The sequence below is a fragment of the Phyllostomus discolor genome, chromosome 14, assembly GCF_004126475.2.
Source record: "Phyllostomus discolor isolate MPI-MPIP mPhyDis1 chromosome 14, mPhyDis1.pri.v3, whole genome shotgun sequence".
Classification (NCBI taxonomy): domain Eukaryota; kingdom Metazoa; phylum Chordata; class Mammalia; order Chiroptera; family Phyllostomidae; genus Phyllostomus; species Phyllostomus discolor.
Genome location: NC_040916.2, coordinates 14,526,794 through 14,534,776, shown reverse-complemented (window position 1 = coordinate 14,534,776; position 7,983 = coordinate 14,526,794).

Here is a 7,983-nt window from a genome sequence, read left to right as displayed (position 1 = left end):
TGATCGCTGACTTTTTAGTTTATGCCCATAGGAGCAGGGCAAGCACATGCTGGGGCCCTTCATCTGTAACAGAAGCTTTACAATGTTTTACTCTAAAATCTTGAGGCAAGAAGACTTGTTTCCTTTTTTTCTTTTAATTCAATTTAGGGAGGAAAGGGGAACAAGATGTCTATTAAAATGATTCTTATTCTTTTTTTTAATGAATATATTTTTTCATTGTTGTTCAAGTACAGTTTTCTGCCTTTTCCCCCCACCCCAGCCCAATCCCCCAGCCCTCCCCACCTCCCTTCCATTTCCACACACACACCCCCCTCCCCGTTACTGTCCATGTGTCCTTTATATTTGTTCCTGCAAACCCGTCACCCTTTTCCCCTGAATTTCCCTCCTCTGTCCCCTCTGGTCACTGTCAGCCTTTTCTCAATTTCAGTGTCTTTGATTCTTATTTTTTCTTAAGGAGAAAAGACTGACATTTGCCACTGGACTTTTGTTTTTTAATAATGGACAGCAGAGCTCCCTTGCATTGCGAATGAAACTGCTAGAGTACATACATACCTTTTAGGTTCTTTTGGTACCATGAGCTTTGTACTGCCCTTGAGGAGATGAATTGCCTACTTTGGGTAAGCGTGTGACTGTGTGGCCTGCTGCTCCCAGGGTCCCATTGGCTGTACTCTAACTAGTGCCTTTCTGACCTGGAACAGCCAGCACTTTTCTTAAAGCTACAGTGTGGTCAGTTAATGCATCTTTACCTAGTATGGAATATCACATATTGCATTCTCTATGAACATTAACCTAATGTATGCATTCCATTTGTCTTCCAGGCAACTTCCAGATAGGGAAACCTATCTATCTAATGACTATATAATCGAAATGCAAACTTGAAAATGGAATATGGTAGGTGATTTCAACCTTATAAAGTAACAAATTATTTTAAGATATTTTGCTCTTAATGTTTAAATTAGACAAAATATATCTGCAGAGTGCTTAATAAAAATAAAAACTTTCCATTATTTTATGTCAGGCACTACGAAAGATAAAGAACTGGTGCCAGTTTTTTAATTTTTTGCAATCTTTCCATTTTCACCTCTGATACTGCTTCGAATGTTGTCCCAGCCTTAAACTCTGACTTGTATTTTATTCTTTATGTATTAATTTGCTAGGGTTATTGTAACAAAGTACCCAAAACTGGGAGGTTTACACAATAGAAATCTATTGTCTCACAGCTCTGGAGGCGAGAAGTATGAGGTCAAGGTGCCTGCAAGGCTGTGCTGTCCCTGTAGACACCCAGGAAAGTTCCGCTCCAGACCTTTCTTCTCGCTTCGGATAGTTTTTCGCTTAGCCCCAAACTTTGCATGGATTTTCCCTGTGTGCCTCTGTCCAAATTTTCCCTTTTTGTAAGGCTACCAATCAATCATAATCGATCAGTGGCCCATCCTAACCCAGTATGACCTCATCTTCTAAATTTCCAAGTAAGGTCCCATTTTGAGGTCAGGACTTCATATGAATTTTGGAGGGGACGTTCAACTCATCACACTTTAGTTCAGTGTTTCGCAAGTTGGGGCCCTGACCACGTTTGTCACAATCACCCTGATGTTCTTTTTAGAAATGAAGGTTCTTAGCCTTCACTCTAGACAAGTGATTTGCAGAGGAGGGGAGTGCTTTTTGCCCCTGGTGGACATTTCACAATCTTCGGGGCCGAGGTGGTACTGGTGTCTAGGAGATGTGTAATGCTGCCGAACCTCCTACAATGCACAGGACCGTCTGCCCTGACAACAAAGGATTCCCTGTAAAGTGGCAGTAATGTCAAGACCGAGAGCCCTTGCTCTAAAACTGCCAAGGCAGAATCTCTAAGAAAGGGTCCTGGAATCTACATTTTGCCAAGCATCCCAATATCTGGTACTCACACTAAAGTTCGAAAAGTACTGAATTCTCAGACAAGAAAAAGCTAAAGGAATTCATCACCAGCAAATGTCAAAGGGACTTCTTTAAGAAGAAAAAGAAAAGAAAATGAAAAATATGAATAATAAAATGGCAATAACTACATACCAATCAAGAATTACTTTAGATGTGAATGGATTAAATGTTCCAATAAGAAAATGGGGAGGGCGGCAGGTGGCTGAATGGAGAAGAAAATGAGACTCATACACATGGCGTCTAGCAGAGGCTCACTTCAGATGGGAGGACGTACACAGATTCAAAGTGAAAGGATAGAAAAAGGAGTATCATACAAATAGAAATGAAAAAAAAAGCAGAGGTAGCAATTAATTATATCAGACAAAATAAAGCAAAGAATAAGAGGCAAAGAAGGACATTTCAAATACAAGAGCCAAGATACGGAAGCAACCTAAGTGTCCATCAGCAGATGCTTGCGTAAAGAAGGTGTGGTATGTGTGACTATTACTTGCCATAAAGAATGAAATCTTACTGACCTAGAGGGTATTATGCTAAGTGAACTAAGTCAGACAGTGAAAGACAAATACCATATGATTTCACTTGTATGTGGAATTTAAAAAACAAGCAAAAAAAGAACAAGCAAAACAGACATAGACTCATAGAGAACAAACTGATGGTTGCCAGATTGTTGAGGAGGAGGGCAGGTGAAAAATAGACATGGACGAATAAATACGAATTAGTAGTTACAAAATAGTCGCAGGGATATAAAGTACAGTATGTATGGCACCAGGTGGGCACTAGACTTATTAGGGGGATTACTCTGTAAGTTCTATAAATGTCTCACCAGTATGCTGTACACCTGAAACGAATATAATATTGAATGCCAACTGTAATTGAATTTTTTTTTATTTTAAAAGCCTTTTCTAAGCATAGGAACATGCTTCATTTCATTCCACATTTTAGTCCCCTCTCTTATTTGTGAATCACTCTAATTATGATGAGTTAACCTAATTAAATATTGCTGCTTAGCAATTTACCCAATTTACAAGTCTTACTGTAACATTAATATTAAAGTTGGAAGCTTATTTACACTTTAAAACTTCTTTTAATGCCACATGACATTGTTTTTGATCAGGTGTCTGTGTTTTCTGGATGCCGTTTGCCTAACGAGCACGGAGCCTTCCTGGGACTTGGCAGAGCCATGCTTTGCCTCCTCCAGTGCACCGGCCCCTCTTGTTTTCCGAGCAATTGACTGTCTGCTTCATGCATTGCTCTCATCCCTTGCAGTCAGTGCTGCTGCTCTCTCCATTTCTTTCTCCTCTTTTCTTTTGGCATTTGAAAATATATTTGGGCTACATCAGTGTTGTCTCAAGAGCAGAAACAAGAAAATGGTAGCATCAGAAAAAGCACAAGAACCCGGGGGGAAATCTCAAAACTTCATTAAAATAGCTCATTGGAAATGGTTAGGTATTGCGAGGCATAGCTTGATTGCCTCTCTGAAAAACTGTTTCTCTTCTAGGGAGAATCTTCCATTTTCCTGGTAAGACTTCAATATGGACCTTGCACCAGAATGGGAACACTATTCAGATATTTGTTTGTTTTTTAACCCAGAGATCAGAATGCTTTTTATCCTGCATTTTTCTCACTGGCTCTTACATTAGCCAAGCTGACTGGTTTACTAATGACTTTTTGCTAGTTTTCTAAAGTCATCCCTGCTAAAGTTTTTGAGAACAACTGTCTTTCAGCAACCAAAATCCCGTAACAGTCTCTTTCTCTTTCAAAAATTTCTTAGGAGTTAAAACTTCTCATGTGATTCAAACATTCTTCCTGTGACATTATATGACCTTCAAGCTTGCTGCTGCTTTGGACTGTGTGGCCAACAGCTCACTGTATAGTCAGCTCTTGAATTCTAATGAGCAACCTAAGCTTTCCAAAAGACTTCTTCAAAAAAAAAAAAAAAAAACCTTAAAAAAAATACCAACTTCAGAACTCCTGGCCAAGATGGAGGTATAGATACATACACTTTGCCTCCTCACACAATCAAAAGAAGGACAGCAAATTTAAAAACAAAAACAACCAGGACTGCAGAAAATCGAACTGTATGGAAGTCTGACAACCAATGAGTTAAAGAAGAAACATTCATCCAGACCAGTAGGAGGGGTGGAGACAGGCAGCTGGGCAGAGAGGACTCACGGCAAGGCGGGGGCTGGAGGACCAGGGTGGGCGAGGAAGCAGCTGGCAGACCAGGTGGTCCCACATTGTGTGTGGATAAAGCAGGAGGAACAACTGGGGAACAAGAAAAAATCACAACCCAGGGTTACAGCCTCAAATGCAGCCTCAAAATCTCTGATTGAAAAAACCTGTGGGGGTTGACGTGGCAGGAGAAACTCCCAGCCTCACAGGAGAGTTCATTGGAGAGACCCATAGGGTCCTAGGATATGCACAAACACACCCACCTGGGAATCAGCATCATAAGGGCCTAATTTGCTTGTGGGTAGTGGGGTAAGTGACTGAAAGCCAGCTGAGAGCTGAGCAAGTGGCATTTTTTTCTCTCTTAGATCCCTCCCCCACATACAGTGCCACTAGGCAGCCACGTGGGTTGCCCCACCCTGGCAAATACCTAAGACTCTGCCCCTTATCACGTAACAAGTATGCCGAGACAAAAAAATATGGCCCAAATGAAAGAACAGGTGAAAGCTCCAAAAAAAATAGAACTAAGCAATGAAGAGATAGCCAACTTATCAGATGTACAGTTCAAAACACTGGTAATCAGGACGCTTACAGAAATGGTTGTGTATGGTCACAAAATAGTGGAAAAAGTGAAGACTATGCAAAGTGAAATAAAGAAAAATATACAGGGAACCAACAGTGACAAGAAGGAAACCGGGACTCAAATCAAGGGTTTAGAGCAGAAGGAAGAAATAAACATTCAACCAGAACAGAATGAAAAAACAAGAATTCAAAACATGAGGAGAGGCTTAGGAACCTCTGGGACAACTGTAAGTGTTCCAACATCTGAATCAAAGGGGTGCCAGAAGGAAAAGAGGAAGAGCAACAAATTGAAAACTTATTTGAAAAAATAATGAAGGAGAACTACCCTAATCTGGCAAAGGAAATAGACTTTCAGGAAGTCCAGGAAGCTCAGAGAGTCCCAAAGAAGTTGGACCCAAGAAGGAACCCACCAAGGCACATCATAATTATAGTACCCAAGATTAAAGAGAAGGCGAGAATCTTAAAAGCAGCAAGAGAAAAGACGACAGTTACCTACAAAGGAGTTCCCATCAGACTATCAGCTGATTTCTCAAAAGAAATCTTGTAGGCAAGAAGGGTCTGGAAAGAAGTATTCACAGTCATGAAAGGCAAGGACCTACATTCAAGATTATTCTATCCAGCAAAGCTATCATTTAGAATGGAAGGGCAGATAAAATGCTTTCCAGATAAGGTCAAGTTAAAGGAGTTCATTGCCACCAAGCCCCTATTATATGTTTGAAATGTTAAAGGGAGTTATCTAAGAAAAAGAAGAAGATCAAAAATGTGAGCAGTAAAATGTCAACAAACTCACAACTATCAACAACTGAACCTAAAACAAAGCAAACAACTAGAACAGGAACAGATTCACAGAAACAGAGATCACATAGAGGGTAATCAGTGGGGAGGAGGAAGGAGGAGAATGGGGGGAAAGGCAGGGAATAAGCATAAATCGTAGGTACAAAATAGACGGGAGGTTAAGAATAGTATGGGGAATGGAGAAGACAAAGAACTTGTATGTATGACCCATGGACATGAACTAAGGTGGGGGGATGATGGAAGGAGGGTGGGTACAGGGGGGAGGGAAATAAAGGGGAGAAAAAAATGGGACAACTGTAATAGCATAATCAATAAAATATATTTTGTAAAAAAATGATCCTAAAAAAATCAACTTGATTGGCGAGAGGAACAAAACACAGAATAAGCAGACTTGATAGTAAGCTGTGTTTTCAGTGTAAACATTGAAAGCAAATGTGTAAACGAATGTGTGGTGACATGTAGCACAACGTATACAGTGTATTCCAGAAAGAGAACTTTTGTTGTGTGTGAAATCCAGAACTTGACATCTGACGGGTGAAAGTTCCACGGTGTAGCTGCCTCGCACTAGCCAGACAACTGTTGCTTGTGTAACCTGATCAGGTACCCTATGAAGTCCAGACACTACTTCGAACAAAAACCAGAGAGGACTGAGCCCTGGGGTTGTCACGTCACTTCTGCCTTCTTCTCTAATGTTTCCTACTGTCTGGGGGAGACAAGAGTGAAGTGTGATGAGAACACGATGAAATTTTACAAGGTTCCAGAGAACCAGGCTTCCCAAAGGCCTGAACACACAAAGTCACAGAGCTGTTACCGAAGAGTTCCCGCCGCTGAGAATAAGCCCTCCCAGCCAGGCTTCTCCGAGATCGGTGCCCTCCGGAAAAGAGTTCCCAAGTGAAGTGTCTTCTTTTCATCCCTGGGGTCTTACTAGAGAGAAAAATGTGAAAGAAAAACGGTGCTGCGATGTGTCCTACCAATGCCCCTGTGGGTCAGACAAGCCCAAGACACCCTTCTCCCTTCTCAGCGCTTCTCTCTCCAGTATCTTCCCCTTGCCTAGCCTTCAAGACCCAATGAGCACCTTGCCACGACTGAGAAGTGGATTAACATGATGGAGAGAGCGCTAGAATTGATGGCTTAGACTTACATCTAGGCTTGGTGACCTCACTATTTAAAGGAAGGCTTCTTGTCTTCTTGAGGACTCTGTTTTCTAATCTTTAAAATGGAAACACAATACTTGCCTCATAGAATTATCTTACCTATGGCATATGGTGGGTGATGAGTAAATGCTGAGCTATTTGAAGGCCTCCCCCAGTTTCTCCCGTGTGCATAACTTCTCTCCCATCTCCCTGTCTCAGAGGTGTAGAAGAGGGTGTAGGATTCTCAACTCCACCCTCTCTTCACTTAGGTTCCTGGTGATTCAGGTCCAAGGAATGTTCTATCCCATTATTGAGGAAAGGCTGGAAACCTACAGAGTTACAGAGAGTGAGGGGGTAAACTGTTTTGCTCTGTGTTTGCTTTTATGAGGATAAAGGCCATGGTTCACTATGAGTCTAACCGTGTTAGTGTTAGACTAACCTGAATCACAGTCAGCCTTTTACCTGAATTACGGAGGGGATCAAGGTTCTTTCCTGTGTATGTCTGTTGGGCCCTAGCAATCTCCTCCTTCACGTTCCTCTTCAGGCACAACGAACCTCTCCCTTCCTTAATACACCTACCCTTTGGACGTTGCTGTTTCACACCAACTGGAGCACCCTTCGCCTGATTAATTTCTGCTCATTCTCCAGGCCTCAGTGTAGAGCTCACTTCCTCCAGGTAGCCTTCCCTGACCAGCCAAGACTGGGCGGGCTGTGTGCCTCCTATGAACTCGCACAGCACCTTGGGACAGCTCCCCTTCTTATAACAACAGTCACACAGTATATTGGGAGTACTGCTTGCCTGCACCCCCTCTGTACGGTACACCCAAGGAGGGAGCAAACCATGCAGATAGCTGGGGCAAAAGGGTTTGAAGCAGAAAGGACAGGAAACCCAAAGGCCTTTGGTGCTTGGGGTGGAAAGGAGGCCAATGGGACTGGAGAGAGTAAGCAAGGGGGGACATGGCAGGAATGAAGCCTGGAGATTAGTGTGGAGGTGCATTTACTGTGGTAGGTGGAAAGTAAAGAAAGTGAGAGAGAAAGATCACACGCCCTCCCTGCCCGCTGGGGCTGCCTGAGCCTTGGGTCAGGCCGGGGCTGGGGAGCTGGGGAGGCCAAGGGAAACTTTGAATTAGATATTTCCCTTAGGTTCTGAAATCCTAAAGAAAAAATTAAATTTTGGAATTACTTTTTCATAATGTTTATCCATTCCAGGTAAGCGATCTTATAGTTCTCAAGCAAGTCTGCCAATATTTAATGAAAAGCAATGATAGCTTTTCAAAGTCCTTAATTTAAGAATAATCAGATAAGATATGAACATATATAGCAGCTTTAAACTGAAACTAACAACCTAAGGGCCAACTTAGATCATCCGGGAACCACAGGTCTACTCCTGTCA